This window comes from Palaemon carinicauda, chromosome 7, assembly GCF_036898095.1.
Source record: "Palaemon carinicauda isolate YSFRI2023 chromosome 7, ASM3689809v2, whole genome shotgun sequence".
Taxonomy (NCBI): domain Eukaryota; kingdom Metazoa; phylum Arthropoda; class Malacostraca; order Decapoda; family Palaemonidae; genus Palaemon; species Palaemon carinicauda.
Window position 1 is genome coordinate 137,394,090 of NC_090731.1, and position 22,918 is coordinate 137,417,007.

At 50.7% G+C, this 22,918-nt stretch overlaps 1 protein-coding gene across 3 annotated transcripts in view; it reads left to right on the forward strand.

The window, feature by feature from the left end:
- Nucleotides 1-22,918, forward strand: part of LOC137644033 (zinc finger and SCAN domain-containing protein 2-like) — a 156,286-nt gene that overhangs the window by 20,568 nt on the left and 112,800 nt on the right. The gene's annotated exons all lie outside the window — the stretch shown is intronic.

Below are 22,918 nucleotides of genomic sequence, written 5' to 3' on the forward strand. Positions count from 1 at the left end.
CTGAGTTTATTGCTAAGACTCAAAATCCGGGGGTGCCGGACCCTAGGTTCGACTCCTTCTAGATTTTGAGTCTTTATTCTGTAACAGATGACCCAGACCATCTCCTACTGTGCCCAGTAAAGAGTCTGAGGTTATATCTCAAAAGAACGGCTGCAATCCGTCCCCAGGTGCAAGCATTGTTTGGTAGCACTGGGAGGAATAAGAGGAGGGTCACCAAGAACACCATCTTGGCATGGATTCGTAGGGTGATCCATCTGTCCCTCAATCCAGACCCTCCTCCGTCACGTCGCCCTAGACCACATGATGTCAGGGGCGTAGCTACGTCCCTGGCCTTCAAGAAGAATTTCTCAGTGACGCAGGTTCTTCAAGCTGGGGTGTGGAAGCGTCAGACGACCTTCACAGCCCACTACCTGCAAGACGTGACCCACAGGAGGCTCGATACGTTTTCTATCGGCCCTGTGGTGGCTGCACAACAGCTGGTTTAAAACCTTAGGCTCCTTAGTGGACGAGTAGCAGAAGGTTGAGGTCATTGTTACCCGGTCTTAGTCTGCATGAATGAAAAGGTTTGTCTGGCCCTTATTCTTTTCTTCATCTTCCCCTCTCTTGGGGAAAGCAGCATCCTGGGTTCTCTGCACAGCTGACCTCAAACCACTGCAGGTAAACCATGTTTCCTTGTGTTCCTAGTATTAAGGTAATGCTGTCATGTCCCCATACCCTGACGAGGTGGTATTGGGAGAGTCCTAGCCTATAGTTTCCATCTAAAGGACTACAGGTCAACTTCCTAGGACAAGTCACACTTGATACCTTCACACACAGCTTGCGTAGGCCGCAGTCCTTGCGTAGCAAGGTTCTAGCGAGGTGCAGGGACTCCTTATTGCTGAGTGCGGAGACACTCAAATAATGAGTCCCCAGGCAAAGCCAAAAGCCAGTATGGCTGGGACTTATTCCACCCTTCCTAATGGGTGAGTCACCCCTATTAAATAGCGTGGTTTGTATGTCAGTTACGGAACAAATGACAAATTCGTAGATAATTTGTATTTTTCCTAAATATACAAACCTTAGCTATTTAATCAAACTTGCCCACCAGCCCTATCCCTCTTGAAGTCCTACCTCCAAGCAAAGTGAGCTCAAGCACAGGTGTGTGTGAGGAGGAGGGGCGGGGGTAGCAGGCTACCCTCCCTACCCCCCACTAACTAGCAGTGGGGTAGTAAACCCTTGTTAAAATTCTAATGGCTCGTCATTTCAGCTGCGCCGAAAGTAATAACCCCTATTAAATAGCTAAGGTTTGTATAGTTACGAAAAATACAAATTATCTACGAATTTGTCATATTTTTCTTTGTTTCCTTTCCTCACTGGGCTATTTTCCCTATTGGGGCCTCAGGGCTTATAGCATCTTGCTTTTCCAACTAGGGTTGTAGCTTAGCAAGTAATAATGATAATAATAGAGACAATAGGTATGATGCAACTATTGCAGCCACCTTATAGGAATCATCATCACTACTGTACTAGAACCAGAACTCTCCGAAACTTCAGATGAAGTCGGACTATTATCTCTAAGTCCTGAAATATTCTGAGTCTCGGTTACAGGAACAGGACACCTCGAATACCAGAGAAAGTGCATCTTAAGATAGACTAGAGTTTCAAGCTAGGCTTTTATCTGGATATGGTGAGCTTTTACCAGTTCACCATCAGGCAGTCTCTGCAGCTCATAGGTGACCTTTTTCTCGTGTACCTTAGTTAGCTTACACAGAATACCCCGTCAAACCTAGGGATGAGCTTGTTTGACAGAAGGTGTCCCAACTGATGCACTTTCTTAAGAACCAGAGAACACTCCTTAAAAGGTTTGTACCAAGGATCCCCTTCCGCCTATGGGTCTCTCGTTTGTGCTGGCTGCAATGGGATACTATCTACATCGTGAGCACGCTTCATTATGTTCTCAGCTGGAGTACAGCCAATCTCAGTGTGGTGGGAATGGTTGTAGCTGAGAACTGCTCTGGATAAATACTGTTCCCATTTCAGAGATTCCCCAGAAATCACCTTTAGTAACTCGCCAATGGTACGATTCACCTGCTGTACTGCGCCATTACTAGAAGGTTTATACCGAGTTGTTTTCACATGTACAACATTGTACCACTCCAACATCTCAGTAAATTCTTGGAAAATAAACTCAGGGCCATTACTAGTCAATATCCGGACTGGAAGACAAGGAATAACAGGAAAAACTTGGTCTTCAAGTGCTTGGCATATCATACTGCTCTTCTTATTCCTTATGGGTACTGCAGTCACCTATTTAGAAGAAATGGTCGCCTACCATCAGAGACTCAATAAAACCAGTACTGGTTGTTGGGAGACTCACAAGGCCCATAGCAATCAATTCAGAAGGAGAAGAGGTCATGGTTTTCAAGGTTGACGGGGCAACCAACACTTCAAACTTTACAAGTCTTACATTCCCAACACGTCCGGCACATATCCCTGATTACACTAATCAATGATTTGTGCCAAACGAGTCTACGCAGCAGTACAGTCATTTTCCCGATCCTCCAGTGAGTATTGTAAAGGTGTGCCTAGGCAACTATGTTTATCAGAACATTGAAGGTGACTACTGGGACTACCGAGCCATCTGGGTTCTGCTTCACTTGCAAACCCTGGTGCACTTGCAGGTCACTCCAACATCTGTAGGGCAGATAGGAGCGTGGAACCGGAGATGCAGAAACTCCAGAGTAGATCATCTTGATGACAGATTGGATCTGTCGATGATCTCCGTGGATCTTGGCCACCTGACTAAAGGACAGAAGAGCATTCTTGGAGAACACTCCACGATTAGGTTCAGGGTCAGTCACCTTCATAACAGTGATCTCAGTATGCAGTGGGTAGATTGAGAGTACCTTGAGAGACAACTGTTCTCAGGGTGTATCCAGTGTCAGGTAGGCTATGTCTAGTAGATTCCCACCAAGAACAAAACAAAAGTTAATTTGTTCCGTAACCGAAATACAAACCACGCTATTTACATTGGGTTTACCTTTTAGCGCAGCTGAAATGACGAGCCAATAGTTTTAACGAGGGTTAATTACCCCCGCGCTAGTTAGCGGGGGGTAGGAGAAGGGTAGCTTGCTACCCCTCCCCCCCCCCCCCCACACACACCGGTGACTTGCTTCACTTCACTTTTGGCTCAGCGGTGATCAGACGTGTCTGTTAATCGTCCTCGTGACAGCCTTTAATTTTTCTGCTTTTTCTTTCTACAGCGTGTGTGTTGGTTGGAAGTTGACCTTCATTATTATTATTTTACAATGCGTACATGCCCTGGTGTTGCCGGTCGTCCTTGTGGGACCTTTATGTCGGACGTAGCTACGGACCCTCACACCCTTTGCCCTCAATGTCGGGGCCGACGGTGTGACCAGGAGAACATGTGCCGTGAGTGCGGGGAGTGGTCTGCCTCCCAGTGGGAGAGGTTTGGCCGCTGGCGTAAGAAGAAGTCCAGGAGAGACCGTTCTCCTTCGGGGTTTGCCTTGAAGGAGGAAGGTTCTCGGGATTCTTCTTCCGCCGCCCAAACCTCCTCCGAAGCTCCCCCTCGTCCGGCTCCTAAGGAGAGTTGGCCGAGTGGTAGCGCAGGCCCTAGTTCTGTTTCCCGACCTTGGTTGGGGGGTGAGAGGGCGTCGCCTCCCATAGCGAGGCGGTTCCACCTCCTCCTCCGGGGGAGGTTATTGATAATGCTTTAACCAATGATGATCTTTTGCAGATTTGGTCGTCCCTGGGGCTTAAGGGCTTGCCCTCCAGGGTCGCCTTTATTGACCTTGTCTCGTTGGGGGCCGCTGTTAAGCAGTCGCCGGCGGTAGCAGAGGTAGACCCTCTGTCTATCGTCGACGTCGTGGTGGCAGAGGCCTCCGACGTGGCTGGGCAATCCTCCTCAGGTGCTGTTGAGGATGATGGTGCTGAGGGCTCTCCTCCCCCTTCCGTACATCCTTCGAAGGGGGAAGTGAGTCCTTCGGTCTCTGCTGCTGCTCAGCTTCCTTCTAAGGGAAGTGCTTTGACTGAGACTCCCCTTCGGAGGACCGATGGTCCCGACGATCTTCCCTGAGGCCGCCTCTGCCGTAAGGCTCACCGTCCGCTACGTCGCAAGGGCCTCCCTTCCCCTTACAAGGGGGTTAAGAGGCACCTTTTTGGATCTTCTTCCTCCGAAGGGGACTCTCCTCGTCAGCCTCAACCTACAGCTCCGTCTCCCTTGGACCTCTCTGCAGACCGTTCACCAACTCCTGCCAGATCTTCACCTTCTGGAGAACTCGTCACCCGACGGGCAACGGTCCCTTCGGGGCAAAGGGATTCTTCCCTTCCACGAGCAGTGCTAGCGCACAGGCGCTCTCCTGCTCGTCAGCGCTCTCCTGCTCGTCAGCGCTCCCCTGATCGTCGGTGCTCTCCTGCTCGTCGGCGCTCTCCTGCTCGTCGGCGCTCACCTGCTCGTCGGCACTCTCCTGATGTTCGCCCTCCTCGCCAGCGCTCTCCTGCTCGTCAGCTCTCTTCTGAGCGTCAGCGCTCATTTGAGGATCATCGCCCTGCGGTCTCTGACCATCCTACAGTTCCTGCTGAGCTCCCGGCTCGCCATCAGTCTTCTGATCCTGTGGCTACGCAACATTGTTCAGCGCGTGTGTCAAAAGCACATGTTCGCCAACGCGCCAACGATCTTCCTGTTCCTGCTCGTGAACGCGCCGCGCCACCTGTCCCTTCACAGGATCTCACGCGTCGACCTCCTGCTCGCCAGCGTGCACAGGCGATTTTAGTATCGCCTATTTGCCAGCGTTCTCCCACGCGTCAACGATCGCCTACGCGCCAGCGTTCACCTGCTCGTCAGCGCGCACAGGCGATTTTGGTATCGCCTATTCACCAGCGTTCTACGCGTCAGCGATCACCTGTTTCTCGGCGATCTCCGGACCGCCCGCGTGTGTTACAGCCTGCGCGCCAACGTTCTCCAACGCTTCGTCAGTTGGAGGTTCTGAAGGGACATGGTTCGCCAGCTACTAGCTCGCCATCGCGCGATCGCTCGCCAGCGCATGCTGCTCGCTATCGCTCGCCAACGCGTCGCCATGCCACAACGTGCCATCGCCTACCTGCGCGTCAGCGCTCACCAGCTCATCACCGATCGCCTGTTGATCCATATCGCCAGCGGTCTTCCTCAACCACGCGGCTGCGCGTTTCCTCGCCATCGCGCCAATGCTTGCGTTCGCCGCCTCGGACACGCGCTCATTCACCTGCCCACCCTCGCGCCTACTCGCCTGCACTCCCGCGCGACCGCTCGCCTGCGCGCCCGCTCGATCATTTGCCTGGGCAACCGCTCGCCTGCGCGCCCGCGCGATCATCCACGCCTGCGCGACCATCGTTCGCGGCGAATTCCGCAGCCGTTGGTAGCAGCAGGAACGCGTGTTCCTAGACAACGCTCGGGATCGCCTCCACCCACTCCAAAGGATCGCCCGATCCCTTTCCCTTTAGCGAGGATTTCGGACTCTGTGTCCTTGGAGCAACAGACTTGGTTTGGTCCTCTGGCGCGGGCGTTAGTGAGGGTTATGAAACCAGCACTCGCCGACCAGGGTAACAAACCAACGGCTGTCTCTCCTACGCTGAAGAGAAAGAGAGGAGTGGACTTCGTGGTGACTTCCCCAAGGGCGAAGTTGGTTCCCAAGAGGTCGGTCGCGAAGGCCCCTTCTCCTGCTCGAGTGCTTTCTCCTTCTCCTGTGGACGAGGCCTTTCCGTCCTCAGGTGAGTCCAGTGGGGCGGTAGTCTTCCCCTCGGCACCAAGGGGGGAGACTTCGCTTCATGGAGGAGAATCATCTCGTGAGGAAGGGGCCCCTTGAATCTCTTTGTTGGGATCCTGTATCCCTCCCAGGAGGGAATCCAAGGACTCCAAGACCGTCCCGAAATCCTCTTCAAGGATTCGCCAGGAACCCACGACTACCCTGGGGAATCTCCACTTTTCACACCAGGAAGAGATCCCTGGGGCAGGAGACTTAGCTGCCAGCCCGCAGGGAGGAGAACAGCAGGAATCCGAACATGCCTTCTGGCAGGTCCTAAGCCTGTTAAGGCAACTTAACGGGCTTATGGATCCAGTCATCGCCCCCCGTGAAGGCAAAGACACGATCTTGGATGAAGTGTTTGACGTTCGGAAGGCCCCGAAGTCCAGTGCGGCTCTGCCCTGGTCTCGGGGTCTGAAGAGTGCCAGAGCTAGGGCCAACGCTCAGCTCGCGTTTCTTGCGTCCTCCAGTCATTCCACTGCCGGGAACAAGCTCATCCCTCCTCGTCTTCAGCAGAGGAGGTATTTCGAGATTCTGGGTGAGCCCAACCTCGCTCTTCCTCTCCATCACTCTGTGGAGGAGCTGGCGAAGGGAGTTCCCTTGGAGAAGCTCTCTGCCCGACAGGTGTCGTTCTCGGCAGCAGAGATCCTTAGCCACGAGAAGGTCGCTAAGTGTGCCATGCAGGACACTTCGTGGCTGGACTTTTGGCTAGGATCTCTGGGCATCCTATTGCGATCGGAGGACTTGTCCAAGGAGACCAATAGGAAGGCCCTGGAGACCTTCTTGCTCTCGGGCACCCGCTCCATCGAGTTTTTGGCGCACCAGGTTACCACCCTGTGGGCCAACTCGGTGTTGAAGCGTCACGATGCTGTGTCCGAGAGATTCCATCCGAAGGTCCCCGCCGTGGATGTGTGTAGGCTCCGACATGCTTCCCTTCTGGGGGAGAACCTGTTTGAGCCTCAAGACATGGAGCGAATGGCTGAGAGGTGGAGGAAATCCAGCACGGACTCCCTCCTCCATAGGGCCCTTACAACTCGGCCCTATAAGCCTCCAGCCCCGCCACAACAGCCTCGTAAGGCTCCAAAGCAGGCACCGGCAGTTAAGAAGGTGGTGTCTAAGCCCCAGCCCTTTCCAGCCAAGGTCAAGAGGGGCGGTAAGTCCTCCAGGGGAGGCAAGACTCCCAGGGGTGGCGGCCGCGGCCGCAAGCCCTAGGGTTGGCAGTCCCCCTGCGTGTCCACCTGTGGGGGGATGCCTTCAGCGTTGCATCCGCAGGTGGCAGCAACACGGGGCCGATGCTTGGACGGTCTCAGTGATCGGGCAAGGCTATCGCGTCCCGTTCACAACATCTCAACCTCCCCTGACAGCGAATCCAGTGTCGTTGAGCTCCTATGCCACGGGATCGGCAAAGGGGCTGGCCCTTCAGGTCGAAGTCGAGACCATGCTCGAGAAGGGTGCTCTCCAGGAGGTCGTCGACGGCTCCCCATGCTTCTTCAGTCGACTCTTTCTTGTAAAGAAGGCTACTGGAGGCTGGAGACCCGTCATCGACCTCTCAACTCTGAACGGGTTTGTCAAGCAAACCCGGTTCAGCATGGAGACAGCAGACACGGTCAAACTTGCGGTGAGAACACAAGACTTCATGTGCACACTGGATCTAAAGGACGCGTACTTCCAGATCCCAATCCATCCGTCTTCCAGGAAGTACCTGAGATTTTGCCTAGACGACAAGATCTACCAGTTCAAGATGCTATGTTTCGGTCTCTCCACAGCTCCTCAGGTGTTCACCAGAGTGTTCACCCTGATTTCATCTTGGGCGCACAGGAACGGCATTCGTCTCCTTCGTTATTTGGATGATTGGCTGATCCTAGCAGACTCGGAGTCGACCCTTCTTCGGCACCGAGACAGGCTTCTGGATCTTTGCCAGGATCTGGGGATCGTGGTAAACCTCGAGAAGTCCTCTCTGCAGCCGTCCCAACGACTGGTTTATCTAGGCATGCTAATAGACACCAATCTCCACAAAGCCTTTCCATCAGACGACCGGATAGCAAGGCTGAGGAGGGTGGCGGAACCCTTCCTCAGGCGAGAAGAACTCCCCGCTCAATCGTGGTTGCGTCTCTTAGGTCACCTATCCTCCCTGGCTCGTCTGGTTCCAAACAGCCGTCTCAGGATGAGATCCCTTCAATGACGGCTCAAGTCCAGGTGGAATCAAGGATCCGATTCCCCGAACATTGATCCCAATGGGGTCTCTGGAACAGACGGACTTGCGGTGGTGGCTGGCCGACGAGAACCTGCGAAAGGGAGTGAGTCTTCTCGTCCTCCCCCCGGAATTGAATCTGTTTTTGGACGCGTCAAAAGAAGGGTGGGGGGCGCACGTTCTGAACCAGAGGGCCTCAGGCCTTTGGTCAGAATCAGAAAAGTGCCTACACATCAACCGGCTAGAATTGAAGGCCGTCTTTCTGGCTCTTCAGCAGTTCCAACGGTCCCTGGCGGGTCACTCCGTGGTGGTGATGAGCGACAACACCACGGTAGTAGCTTATATCAACAAGCAGGGAGGCACTTTTTCGCAGAAGCTATCCCATCTTGCAGTAGAGACTCTGAGGTGGACCGAAACCCACTCGATAACACTATCAGCTCGCTTCATTCCTGGCAAGAGGAATGTGCTCGCCGACAGGCTGAGCAGGGCCTCGCAGATAGTGAGTACCGAGTGGTCTTTGGATCCTCAGATAGCCAACAAAGTCCTCACTTTGTGGGGTTCCCCGACTGTGGACTTGTTCGCGACAGCTTTGAACTTCAAGCTGCCCCTGTACTGCTCCCCAGTCCCGGACCCCAAGGCACTCTGGCAAGATGCTTTCCAGCAACGGTGGGACAACATCGACGTGTACGCCTTCCCACCGTTCTGTCTGATGAGAAGGGTGCTCAACAGGACCAGACTATCGGTCAACTGTTCGATGACTCTGGTAGCTCCGCTATGGCATCACGCGGAATGGTTTCCGGACCTTCTGCAGCTCCTGACGGAGCTCCCGAGGGAGCTTCCTCCACGACACGAGCTTCTCAGACAACCCCACTCCGGCGTCCCTCACAGGGCCGTAGCCTCGCTTCGGCTTCACGCCTGGAGACTATCCAGCGTCTCCTCGCGGAGAGAGGCTTTTCGCAACAGGTTGCGGAGAGAATGTCTCGGCACCTGCGAAGGTCCTCTGAGGGAGTCAACCAAGCAAAGTGGAGAGTCTTTTGTGGTTGGTGTCGTGGAAGGGGTATCTCTCCACTCGATGCCACTATTCCAGCAATAGCGGACTTCCTCGTTTATCTGCGGGAAGAAATGCGCCTTTCTGTCTCGGCAATGAAAGGCTATCGCTCAGCCTTAAGCTTGGCCTTCAGACTGAAGGTCGTGGATATTTCTTCATCGCTAGAACTCTCTTTACTAATACGTAGCTATGAGCTTACCTGCCCCCAGTCGCAAGTGAGACCTCCTCCTTGGAACGTGGTTCGAGTCCTCAGGTCTTAAGAGACCTCCCTTCGAGCCATTACGCCAGGCCTCCGATCGCCACCTGTCTTGGAAGACGGCTTTCCTACTCGCTTTGGCTTCGGCCAAGCGGGTTAGTGAACTTCATGGTCTCTCGTACGACATCGCCCATTCAAGGGGATGGGGGGAGGTAACGTTCAGGTTTGTCCCTGAGTTTGTTGCCAAGACTCAGAATCCTGGAGTGCCGGATCCTCAGTTTGACTCTTTCAGGATCGCGAGTCTCCGTTCTGTAACAAGCGACCCAGACCAGCTGCTACTATGTCCAGTGAGGTGTCTGAGGCACTACTTGAAGAGAACGGCTGCAGTCCGTCCTCAAGTGCGAGCTTTGTTTGTGAGCACAGGCAGGACTAGAGGAGGGTCACCAGGAACACCATCTCAGCTTGGATTCGAAGGGTTATCCACCATGCCCTGAATCCTGACCCTCCTCCGTCATGTCGCCCTCGGGCCCACAATGTCAGGGGTATTGCTACATCCCTGGCCTTCAAGAGAAACTTCTCTGTGACGCAGGTACTTCAAGCTGGGGTCTGGAAGCGTCAAACGACCTTCACAGCCCACTACCTGCAAGACGTGACCCACAGGAGCCTCGATACGTTTTCTATCGGCCCTTTGGTGGCTGCACAACAGCTGGTCTAACCTCAGGCTCCTTTTTGGACAAGTAGCAGTAGGTTGAGGGCGTTGTTACCCGGTCTTAGTCTGCGTGAATGAAAGAGTATGTCTGACCCTTACTTCTTTCTTCATTCTCCCCTCTCTTGGGGAAGCAGCATCCTGGTCCTCGCATAGCTGACCTCGACCTCTGCAGGTAGGCTAACCCATGCTTCTTTGTGCTCCTAGTATTAAGCTTAATACTGTTGCGTCTCCCATACCCTGACGAGGTAGTATTGGGAACGTCCTATCCTAGAATTCCTATCTGAAGGTCTCAAGGTCAACTTCATAGGACGAGTCACACTCTCCTCCACACACTGCTTATGTAGGCCACTCGATGCTAGGAACTTGTGAGGTACAGGGGCTCCCTCTCGCTAGTGCTGCTCACTGAGGGATCGAGCCCTCGGGCAAGCCGAAGTCATTAAGGCTGGGGACTTTCCACCCTTCCTAAGGGGTAAGTCACCCAATGTAAATAGCGTGGTTTGTATTTCGGTTACGGAACAAATGTCAAATTCGAAGATAATTTGTATTTTTTCTAACCATACAAACCTTAGCTATTTACACATATGTGCCCGCCATCCCTGACCCCCAAGTCAAGTCCTACCTCTAAGTGAAGTGAAGCAAGTTACCGGTGTGTGGGGGGGGGGAGGGGTAGCAAGCTACCCTTCCCCTACCCCCCGCTAACTGGCGCGGGGGTAATTAACCCTCGTTAAAATATTGGCTCGTCATTTCAGCTGCGCTAAAAGGTAAACCCAATGTAAATAGCTAAGGTTTGTATGGTTAGGAAAAATACAAATTATCTTCGAATTTGTCATGTCTTTGGCAGCTACCACCGCATAGTTAAACAGTAGTAGTCTCCACCCGGAAAGACGCTCCACCCGGAAAGACGCTCCACCTCTAACTGGACATAGCCTAGAATGCTGGTGCAGGTACCTGTTAACCTCTCTAACTGTTCTAACAGTATCAGTTACTCTATGCCAAGTTGGCTCAGTACAGTCTCACTGACAAGGCAAACTTGTGTCCCTGTATCAACAAGCACACAAAATAAGGTTTCCTGTATCATTACTGTACTTACTGCAGAGTGTTGAGATGTGTGTACAACTGGATTGACAAGGTGTATTTTCAGTTACGTACTGAATTACAGGACAATCTTCTGGTGCTTCCTGATCATCAGTGACCAAGCCCTCAGCGTCAGACACACAAGATTTCACCTCCGTTTTATGGCCCAGAATCACGTCAGTTGGAGGAACATAACTACAGAGTTCGATCAGAGGGTTAAAATGGACTCCAGACAAACACTGAAGATGCACACACTGAGGCTCTGTCACAGATGGATCACGATAGACTACAGGACAAGTGGGACCCCAATGGACCCAGATTTCCAGGTTTAATAGCTTAGATGCTGCCAATAGGAACTCCAGAGCTGGGACTGTATCAGGAAAATGCATTGCCTTGATCCTGTTCCTTTTAGTCTTGTCCAGTTTGAAGCCTAGTCGACCGGCGTCCTTCAGAAACTGCTGAACTAAGGCATCCCGAAGCTTGGCCCCCTTCAACTGTGAGTCTGGTGCGACACATGACCCTTCCATCTAGCAGTTCACGACTAGCTCCAAAGATTCTATTAGAGAATCTGGACCACCACGAACCTCCTTATACAAGGCCAGTCCAGTAGGAAACTTGGGATTAGCAGGTTCAGTAGTGAGCAGACAGTCAGTTAATGAGGGATAACCAGTCTGCTGCGGCATTCTGATCACCTGGACAGTAGTTAACAATGAAATTAAATTCAGTTAGGTCCTCCAGTGTCCATGCTAGGCGACTGTTCATCATCTTCATGTCATGAAGATACACAAGGGGATGGTGATCAGAGTAAATTATGAAGAACTGACCATAGAGAAAGGCCTTGAAGGTTTTCACTCCTGATCGTAGAGCAGCCAACTCACGGTCAATGGTAGAGTAATGGGTCTCGCAGTCAAGGAAGGTCATGGAGTCGTTGCTAATCACCCGACGCTCCCCTTGATGCTCCAAGGACGCCTGGCACAAACAATCACCCTCACCTGAAGTGTCAACAAACAACTCCATAGGTTTAGAACCCACAGAGTAGTCAAGGTACAACAACATAATGTCCTTCTTGATCAGTTCCTTCAAGCGCTTACGGGCACAGTCCATTTCTGCAGTCCATTTTAGTTTGCTGGGCCCTTGCGATTTTCTTCCTCCAGTCTTCGCTGATAATGGTTTGGCTATCTGTGAGCAAATGGGGATAAACTGCCGTTGGAAGTTTACCAGTCCCAGGAATCCCTGAAGCTCATGCATAGTGATAGGTTTAGGGAAGTCCTCCACTTTCTGGATGTATTTTGGCAGCTTACACTTACCAGAACATGCAACCAGATGACCAAGATACTTAACTTCGGCTTGAACCCAAGAACACTTCCCGAGTTTTATCTTGAGTCCGTGCTTCTGGAGAGTAGCCAAAACCCGTTCTACCAGTTTCAGGTGTTCCTTGAAAGAAGACCCAAGGATCAAGATATCATCAATGTAGACAATCGGCTTGGCTTTCGGGAACTCTTGTAGAATACTCTGCATTTCTCTCTGGAACACTGCAGGTGCATTCTTCAGTCCAAACGATAAGCGTCTGAACTGCCAGTGTCTAAAGGCGGTAGAGAAAGCCGTGTATTCTTTACTGTCATCTGCCAATGGTAACTGGTAGTATTCACAAACCACGTCAACGGTTGTAAATTATTTGACTCCTTGTAGACCAATCACAGAGTCTGCCATGTTTGGCTTCAGGAACTTATCAGAGAATGTCACCTTATTCAGTCAACGGTAGTCCACACACAACTGTATACTGTTGTCCTTTTCTCAGACTGGAACAACCGGTGAAGACCAAGGAGAGATGCTGGGTTCAATAATACCCAGTTCATGCAACTCCTTGTAATGTTCCTTGATTGCGTCAGCGACGGGGTTTGCAAACCATCGAACCCTCTGATAAATGGGTGTCTCGTCATACAGGTGGATGCGTATTTGTGCTTGAGCACTCCCACATCATCGTCACCAGTACTGATGACTAGACAATGACGTTAAAGCATTTGACAGAACTGGTCCTTCTGAGAAGAATCCCAGTTCGTCAGAGATAAACATATTGTCTATCTCTTCCAATACGCTCGGTTCAGGTGTCGGGTTGCACTCCTGTGCTATCAGGCAGGATAGAGGAGCATCCACCATTGCCATAGTGAATGCCTTCCCTAAGAGATCACCCTTCTTGATTTTGGCAGTTTCGTCAGATGATTCCGTGATTAAAACTGAGGGTTTTCCATCTTTCAGTTCTGGGATACAAGTGATCGCTATAGCTTTCCTTGACAGACTGGGGGTTATGATGTCACCATCATAATAGATCTACGGCCAACAGTTAGACGGACAAGCAGGTAACCTGAAAGAGGTATCAAGCCCCGTAGGAAAGTCTACAGTAACAGGAACAAGTACTGGCTCAATACTGACAATCCTGATTGAATCAGTTGTATGGACTTCAAGTGCGTAAAGCACTTCTTGACAACAGGCTCCACGTATAGGGACATAATGCTCTCAAAGAGGCTCTTGGAGAGTACTGGCAACACTCAGCCGATTTTGGGCTCTGTCAACTACCACCCCATTTGCTCTCAAGAACTGGTAACCAACTCAACCATATTTCCTGAAGGCACTACATGGAACACACTCGGGATGAATATCATACCATGCAATACAAGGGTCAACAGTACACTACCTAAGATCTTAGGCCCTGTCTGCCCTAAACCCTTCAGACCCATGGTGTTGGGTACCGCAGCTGGTAATCCCGCACTACACTCGTTGACAGAAGGTTGACCTCATCTCTGGAGTCAATGAGGGCACCCAACGCTCCTGATGGAAACTCAGACATGGTCACTGGGACAACCAAGAGTGGTACAGGAGCCAACTGCACCAGGTTATCCCTACGAAGGGTTTTCAATAAAGCCTCAGTTATTGCTTCCTCCCTGGAGTAGTCAGTTGGAGAAGCTCAGGACAGTGTCGAGGACAGGTTATCTCTGGCTAATCCTGAAAGTCATTAAATGAGCAATGACCTTTTCAGGTTGAGGGGTAACCTTGGAAATTGAGATTTCCGAGGGTGCCACCGAAATACTAGGAGCAAGCTTCCTAGTATTCACACCCTCCTTCGATGTAGCCCCATTTTCTCATCGAAGGTCTGGTATTTAACGCCCTATGATACTCCTCGGTTCTTGATGACTTCCTAGGCTTTGATTTCGTGCTCTTCTCAACAGTCCGAGAAGAAGCACTGGACTCGCTTCCACTTCGCCAATCCTTGCTACTGGTTAATCCAGAGTAGGACGATGGGGTCGGAGTAGCGTTCACTGGTATTGCTCTCCACTTAAGAGGAGTCTGGATGGAGATTGTCTCCTTCCCAGGGCTTCGGGCAGTAGCTGTCTTTTGGACAGGTGATCTGTGCTTCAGCGGCACCTGTTACCCACACTGAGTGACAATAGTGGTGGCCGAGCCATAGCGTAGGCACAGATTGTCTTGAAACTTCTAGACCGTTCTACAGTTACCCTCAGTTGCTGCTTCTCCAGATCGTTGTGGAATGTTTAGTCCTCGGGGAAACTGCATAGTTTCGTCTTTCTTTGGATTTTTTTTTAGAGAAAAAGCCTTCTCCCAAGCACCATTCCTAAGGGAAGCACCTATTGGTTGCTGCCTATCTAGATTGTCATAGAAATTCTAGACCGTCTTACAGACACCTTTAGTGTCCGCGGGAAAGCTGCGTAGTCTTCAGTCTTCCTTCGGAGGCTTCAGAGGGAGAATCTTCTCCCAGGGACCCTTCCCAAGGGAAACGCCCTTTTGTTTCTGCTTCAGATTGTCATGGAAATTTTAGAATGTCTTACAGACAGTTCAAGTGTCTATGAGCTAGCTGCATAGTGTCCAGTCTTGCTTTGGAGGGAGGGTTGTAGTGGTTTGCGGACTGTGGCCAGAGGTAGCACCCGAACTGCCTAGTGTCCGAATGCCGACCACAACCCGACGTTCACTACACAAAAAATATACAACAGTGGAATACCCAAAAACCTGAGTAACAGTTCAACAGACCGGAGTACTGGGCACCACCCCTTGATTTATACTGGGCAAGGGGACCCAGCCAGAATCTGACTTACCCGTTTGCTTCTCCTACCTTTAGCTTGCTGATCATAAGTAAAAGTATAAGAACATTAGGTGAAAGGAAATATTGTTTTTTCTGATAACTGGACACTGGGAAAATAAATTTTAAATAACTTGACTAAAGAAAACAGTGGCTCAGGAAAGGACACCTTTCGTTCTTATGTTCTTTCCCTCGGAGTTTCACCCGGGGAATTTCTGTTGAATTATTATTCGGTTTTATTTTCCAGTTTACGATGCTGTTTCTTCGTGCCTGTTGTGTGCCTTCGAAGTAGAGCTGTCCTGTTATCCTGGGGAGTCGGCTTCGCCGCTGTCTCTCAAGGCGTTCGTCAGGGGCGTTCCCTTCTCTTAGAAGTTCCCCCGTGACTAATGCCAGCTCTTCATTGCATCCTAAAACAATAAGGAGGTTCGCCTCCAGGGTAGTTAGTTAACTTCCCTTTTTTACTTTCCTTGGTCCTTAGGCGGTTATGCTCTTGGGGCTGAGTGGCCGCCCTTGTGACTTGTTCAAGGGGCTGAGCAGTTGCAAGGCTAGACCATGGTACTAGCGACTATGCTCTCGGGGCTGAGCGGTCGCTTCTGTAGCTACGCTCAAGGGGCTGAGCAGGTGCAGGATCAGTCTGGCCCTCTCTCGTTCGCGAGGGAAGCCGCAATAAGGGCTCCTCCTCGGAGGATTGCTCCTTTTGTCTCTTCTACGAAGTGTCCCCTCCCGTTCGCGTGAGAGGACACTCACAGAGACTCCTCTTCGGAGGATTGTTCCTGTTTATGTCTGCTGATCTCACAGCCTTTCGGGGCTCCATCACCAGTCTCTTCTACGAAGTGCTCACCTCTCTCGTTCGCGAGAGAGGCCACTCATAGAGACTCCTCTTCGGAGGTTTGTTCCTGTCGTCAACAGCTTGCTGTTCAGTCACTAGCACTTCGGTGTTTAGTGACAGGGAAACTTCGGTTTCTCTTTTTCCCTGACCCTTCGGGGTCTCGGAGCTTTAGTTACGTAGTTCCCTCGGGCTCTCGTAACTTTAGTCACTTCTACACTTTGGTGATTAGTGACGGAGAAACTTCGGTTTCTCGTTGCGTTGACCCTTCGGGGTCTTGCAGCTAATCCCCTCGGGGCCTCGCTACTCAGGCTACGTTAGACCCTTGGTCTCTCGTCCCTCAGTGTACCTTTTGCCTGCTGTATCCGTTCCTGACTGCAGACGCGCCTTGGGCGCCCACGCCCCCGTTATCTAACGGGCTCCTCCCTTCAGGGCAGGAGAGACTTTCTCACACCTTGAGTAAGTCCCTTAAGTGCCAGGTATCACCTGTGCGCCAACGTTCCCTTACGCGCTAGCGCTCGACTGCTGTTCCTCCTGTTCCTGAGTCTGCCTTCAGAGACACCCTATTCCAGTATTCAGTTAGGCTGTTACCAACGTTCCCTGCGCATTTGCGCACATCGTTGGGATTCCTGAGATAGCGCACTGGCGCTCACCAGCGTTTCAGCCTACGGTGTGTCTAAGTCTCTTCTACGAAGGACACCTCTCCCGTTCGTGGGAAAGGTACCTCACAGAGACCACTCCTCGAAGTATTTAGCAGTCCCTCAGTTGATCGTCGGCACTGAAGTAGACCTCCTGGTCCTCTTCAGGGGATGCCCTCCCTTTTAGGGACACATCCCAGTTCCTGATCTACGAGTTAGCCGATCCTTCAACCATTTCCGACGATCTTCTGTTACACAGGGGCCTACGACCTTCACTCACGCATAAGCGCTGAAGACCGCCCGCGTGCGGGATTATTTCCTGCGCTCGATCCTGCGATCGTCGAGGATTGTCAGCTGACGATCTTCTGATACGCGCTAACGCGTAAGCGTTGATGATTGCCCGCGAGCGGGATGGTTTCCCGCTCGCGATCTCGCGATCGTCTAGGATCGTTAGCCGACGATCTGTTACGCGCTAACGCGTAAATGCTGTAGATCGCCCGCGCATGGGATGGTTTCCCGCGCGCAATCTCCAAGGCCCTTCCGCTCGCGGTTTTTCCGCGCGCGATCGTCAAAGATCGTTAACCCGGCGACGGTCGTTAGCCAGCGATCTTCGGATCCAGCGCTAGGCGCGCAAGCGGACGGCTGTTAGCTGGCAATCTTCAGATCCGGCGCTAAGCGCGCAAGCACCGACAATCTTCTTAGTATGCATAAGCTCCGATGATTGTTCTGTGCGCGGGATGGTTTCCCGCGCACGGCAACGAGACAATCCGCGAGCGAACGTCGACGGCCGTTAGCCACCGATCTTTGGATTCGGCGCTAGGCGCGCGAGCGCCGACGATCTTCACAGTTCGCGTAAGCGCCGATGATCGTTCCGTTCTCGGGATGGGTTCCCGCGCGCGACCATGGAGGCTCAAGCATCCATCGCACGGATCGTCCGGGCGCGGTTTCCCGATCGCGATCGTCGTAGATCGTCCGCGCACGGGCACAGAGGTTTTCCCGATCGTGATCGCCAACTATCTTCTCTCGCGCGCGAGCGCCGACAGTCTTCGCTCACGTGTGAGCGTCGAAGATCGTCCGTGCTCGCGCGAATCGCCGACGATTGTCTTTCATAGTTGGAGATCATACGCACGCGGGCACCTTGGTTTCCCGCTCACTGTCCTATGGTCTTCTCTCGCGCTAGCGCCGACGATCTTCGTACTCGCTTAAGCGCCGAAGATCGTCAGCGTTATTCTTCCGCGCGTGGGATGGTTTCCCACACGCAATCACCGACGGCGCTAGCACCGGCGATCTTTTTCGCGGAGATCGTTCGCGCATGGGATGGTTTCCCTCGCTATCGCCCACGACCTTTCTCGCGCAAGCGCCAGTGATCTGCATACGTGTGGAAGCGCGGGGATCGTTCACGCGGACACCGATACGCTCTCGCGGGTATGCGGGCGCGGTTATACTGCTACGCATGCTTTATTCAAGCACTACCCAGATCTGTGCGTTTCGCGCGATCGTCAGCGTGATCGGCGCACCGTTCTCCGACGCGACCGCACCCTGTTTACATCATGGCTTATGGCGGTCAGGCCACCTCCGCGTTTCCCTCCCCCGCAGCGCAGGGCAGTGCCCTCTCCGGAGGGGGGGAGGTTTCCGGATAGGTCAAAGGTCTCTTCTCCCTTCTTTGCAGGTTCTCTATGGGCGAACCCTCATGTGTCATCTCCCCCAGAGGATCGAACGATCCTCTTCCCTCCAGAGGGACTCTGTCAGCGCAAGGGTTGGCCGACATCCCTGGTGGGATGCCGTCGTCAGAACGTTCAAGCAGGCGATGAGCCTGTGCCTTCTGACTGGGGTCACTAATCAGTAGCAGCTTCCTCTCCCCCTGAAGGGGGCGAGAGGAATCTCTGGCATGATATCTCCCCCAAGGACTATCCTGTCCCTTCGCGAGTCCTTGTGCAGGCGATAAGCCCTCCTAGGACTTAATCTCCCCTCCCCTGCGGATGAGCACTACCCATCCCCAGGAGGGTCGGAAGACCCGGTCCTCTCCCCCTTCACTCCATTGGGAGAATCCCCGCATCTTCCTGAGGGTCCTATTGTGCGGAGGGGGAGAAGCCTTACGTCCTTCATTGCTGGGGTCCTGTTTCCCTCCTAGGAGGGATCCTAAGGTCCTGTTTTCCGCAAGGATCCGTCAGGATCCAGTTCGACCCTTGGGGCATGTCTACGAGTCTCCCCAGGAAGAGCCTCCGTTGATGGGAGACCCTGCTGCCAGTCCATCAGGAGGAGGAGCTCCAGGGGTTGGAACTTGCGTTCTAGAGAGAGAGAGGCTTCAGCCTTTCAGACCCACTGGTTTTGCTATGACACACCCCTGGCTCCTCCCCCCGACAGCTGTAAGCGGGCACAAACCACGCCCATCGGGGCGGAGCTACCAGAGACATGTGAGTTGACAGGAACCAACCCGCCATATTTGAAGTTGACAGGACACAGGTAACACCTGTTACACCTCACCATTACTACAACCCTCCCCTAATTATTGTTACGAGGGACAACACCTTAATCAACTAATTAAAATGTCCAAAAAAGTCGTAGTATCAGCAGATGTGCATAATCTTAGCGAAACTAGCGATGATGACCATATTCTACCGGCACAACCCAAAAGGAAGAGATGTCCCAAAACGGAAGTAACAAGCCAAGAACCTTCCAACAGTGAAATTCTTCAATTGTTATTATTACAGAATCAAACATTAATGAAACTAGTGGAGAAAGGGTAAGGTTTAATATTCTGTTTTTTATAAAAAAACGTCTTGGATAGCAGCGGATATAGACTGATGACGTCACGCGCATGGCAGTAAAAGGTAAACAATGAGCCGGTACGGACCGTGCGGTAGTGATAATCGTAAAAGTTTGAAAATAGATAAACTTCGAGACCGAAGTACATTATCATATAATCCTAAACTATGTGTAAAGTGAGCCTAAACATTATTAGGGCTAAATACTTATGTGCCAAAGGTAATTTATGCAGTAAGGTGAGGTGTTAACTAGGTTTGCCTTTCGTTCCAAAGAGTTGAGTAGCCTAACTTTTTCTTATTTTAAGTTTAATATACTACGTCAATCTAGGCTACCTATTAGCCGCTTCTTGCGCCTATCCCACCGAGATCCTATCGTCGACATTTAACTGGAGGGGTTCCTGTCAAAGGCGGTATAATTGCGCCTACCTCAGCTAATGGGTAGAATTTTATATCACACTCGTTTCCTTTCGATATAATGGTTTACCCCTTACCATGAGGAACTGCGTCTTAAGAATTTCTGACAGGTCGGCTATATTAATAATATAAGATTATTACTGTAGAGGCTATATAGTTTAAGCATGTAATATTAGTGAGAGGATGCCGATTGACCTGAATTAACCGATGAAGGCCATTTGAGCCTAGAACCCGATTGCCTGGCTTCAGCCTTCTAGGTCTGCTGCTGTCCAACCTGATTCGTAAATTCATGAGCCATGTTATAGACATCAGTCAAACTTTTATTATCAAATTTGAGTCTAGATTTTCATTCCTATTGCAGAGGTGGTTCGACTGCAAAAAGGAATGAAAATACTCCTCCTCCCAAGCGCCCTCGCCGTAAAGTAGATTTACCTGAGAATGCAAATGAAGAATTATTTACTACTTATAATGAAGATAGTAGTGACTATGAAGAATTTAACCCACTTACTTTTAACAAACCTATTCCTACTTATATATCTAACAATTTCAATGCTGTGCCCTCCATTCATAGAGATGGGAAAATACAATTAAATGACTCCCTAATTGCATTAACATTAAGTGAAGGAGACAAGAACTCTCACGATCAATTCTTTGTTTGTAATCATAATAAAGAACTTGCAGACCTTTTCAAATTGATAAATTTGCCAAAGTTGAACTTTTGGCCAAGTGGCAGGTTGTTCAATGAAGATTTCAAGAAGAAATTTCACTTTGATATTGAAAACATTAAAATGGCTATGTCTTCTTTCCAAGGGCATGCAGCTCTGGCACAATTAGCTTACCCCTCTAAGATTAACGATATTGATTTCATTACTAAAGTGATAATTGGGCCTTTCAGGAAACACATTGATCTAATTAAAAGTTTAATCCGCTCATTCAGAAGTAGAACTTTACCCAGGAACCTCAATTTAGATACCAGAGATGCTATTATTAAAGCTGAAACTAATGATATATGGGTCTTATCAGATGATCATAGGAAAGCTATTGCTTCATGCTTTCGAGGCGGTCCCCTTCCTAGAGGAGGGGACATTTTCCCTAGAGGTGGAAGGTTCAACTTCGGCAAGCATCAGGGCTACCCCAGAGGGAAATTCAACTCTTACAGAGGTTTCAGGGGAAGCTTTGGGTTCAGGAATAGGTTCAATCCCTACAGGCGAGGTATCAAGAGAGGTGGCCGAAGAGGGGGAAGGAGTACAGGGGGACAGACAGCAATTAATTCAGACGTCAAAGATAAGAAACAAAACTAATAATTCTTTAATTCTTAATACCATCGAGCCCTGCTCGGACCAAGATGAAAATAACCTGGAGCTACACAGTAAAGATAAAAATTTGGCAAATGTACCCACTAACAATTCAATGATATTGGAAGAGTTAAATTTCCCTTCAGAAGCCTCCAGCTCCAAGGAAACCTCTCACGCCCCTCCAGTAAGTGGGATAGGTAGGTCATTGACAAATAAATTAAAAAATTGGCAAAAACTCCCAAATTCTTCTTTTGCATGCAACTTGATCAGTAAGGGTGTGAGACTCCCATTTATCAATAAAAAATAAGGCTCAAAAGACTTTGAAAAGATTAGGGGTTGATAGGCATTATCCTTCTAGCAAGAGAACGATACTAGAGAGAGAATGTAACAGATTACTAGACCTAGGGGTAATAGAACAAATTAACAGAAATTCTTTCTACTACTCTAACCACATATTTTACAAGCTTAAACCCGATGGGAGCATTCGCCTAATCTTCGATATGAAATGCCTTAATACTATGATCAAAAAACCTTCTTTTTCAATATTAATCTTACCCGATAATCATGTAGCTGTCAACTCCGTTGCCCGACAGAATTCTACGGAAGGGATACGCCAGCGATCACTATACAAGAAGGGGGTGTACTCACCAGCGCCACCTGTGGCCAGGTACTGCAGTACTTCTTGTTGACACCACCTCAATTTTTCCTCTGTCGTGCTTCCGGCAAGACCTACATGGATACGCTTATAATTTTGGAGTCTTGTTCACGGTTTTTGGTGAAGTATTGCTCTAAGATTTCAGCTTTCGCTATACAGGAAACTTGTCTCTTAGCTTAGATAGCTTTTAGATTGATTTGATTAATGGTTAACGATATTTTGCTTTAATTGGAATTCCCCCTTGACTGTTCTTTGATTCAAGATGTCCGACCTTTCTCAAGCTCCTCCCCAAAGACGATGTAGGACTTGTATTAGGCGTATTCCGAAGGCCTCGGTTGATCCTCACACCGTTTGTTCCGACTGTAGGGGAAAATCCTGTCAGTTGGAAGATCGATGTGAGGAATGCGCCGGACTTTCGGAACTTGATTTTGTTCGATTCCTCAAGTATACCACTAAGTTAGAGAGAGAGAGAGTTAGGAGGAGTTCGGCTCGCTCTTCGCTTTATTCCTCACCCCATGATCCTCAACCTTTTCCTCCCCCTGTAGTGGCTACCCCCGATCCTACTATTTGTGCTCAGCCTGATATGTCTGATGTTTTACGTGCCATTCAGGCTTTAGGTGATAAAGTGGAGTCGGTAGTGAGTGACCACAAGTTCCTCTTGGCAGACGTCAAGGAACTTAAAGTGAAAAGTGCAATGGGAAGTGGTAGTGCCAGTGCTGTGCCGAGTGCTAGTGTCAGTGTCAGTGTTGTGCGTGAGGGTACTTCTGTGCGTGCCAGTCGTCCTCCCAGTCCGGGACCTCTTGCAAGCTCCCAAGCCCAGGGGAGAAGCAATGTCGAAGGGCAAAAGGGTTCGGCAGGCCTTGATCGGCGCACAGCAGTATCCTCGGTGGTTGCGGGCGTATCTTACAGAGATCGTCACTTCCACTCTCAGACGATTGAGCCCTTATTTTCCTCGTCTGCAGAAGAATTTTCGGGGAGAAAACGCTGGACTCAGGTCTCAAGACCTCTTAAGCGTAAAGTCCAGACCGCACGAGTTCTACAGCCCGGATGTAGTCATTGGGCTAGCTCTGACTCGCCGCAGTCATCAGGTGACTGCACGCCTCCTAAGAGAGGTAAGGCGATGCCTCAACAGACCTCAACTTCTGTTAAGGCTCTGCCTCAACAGACCTCAACGTCTGTTGATCCCAAGATGGCTTTGCTGCAGTCTATGCAGTCGCAGCTTGCGGTATTGATGCGTGAGTTT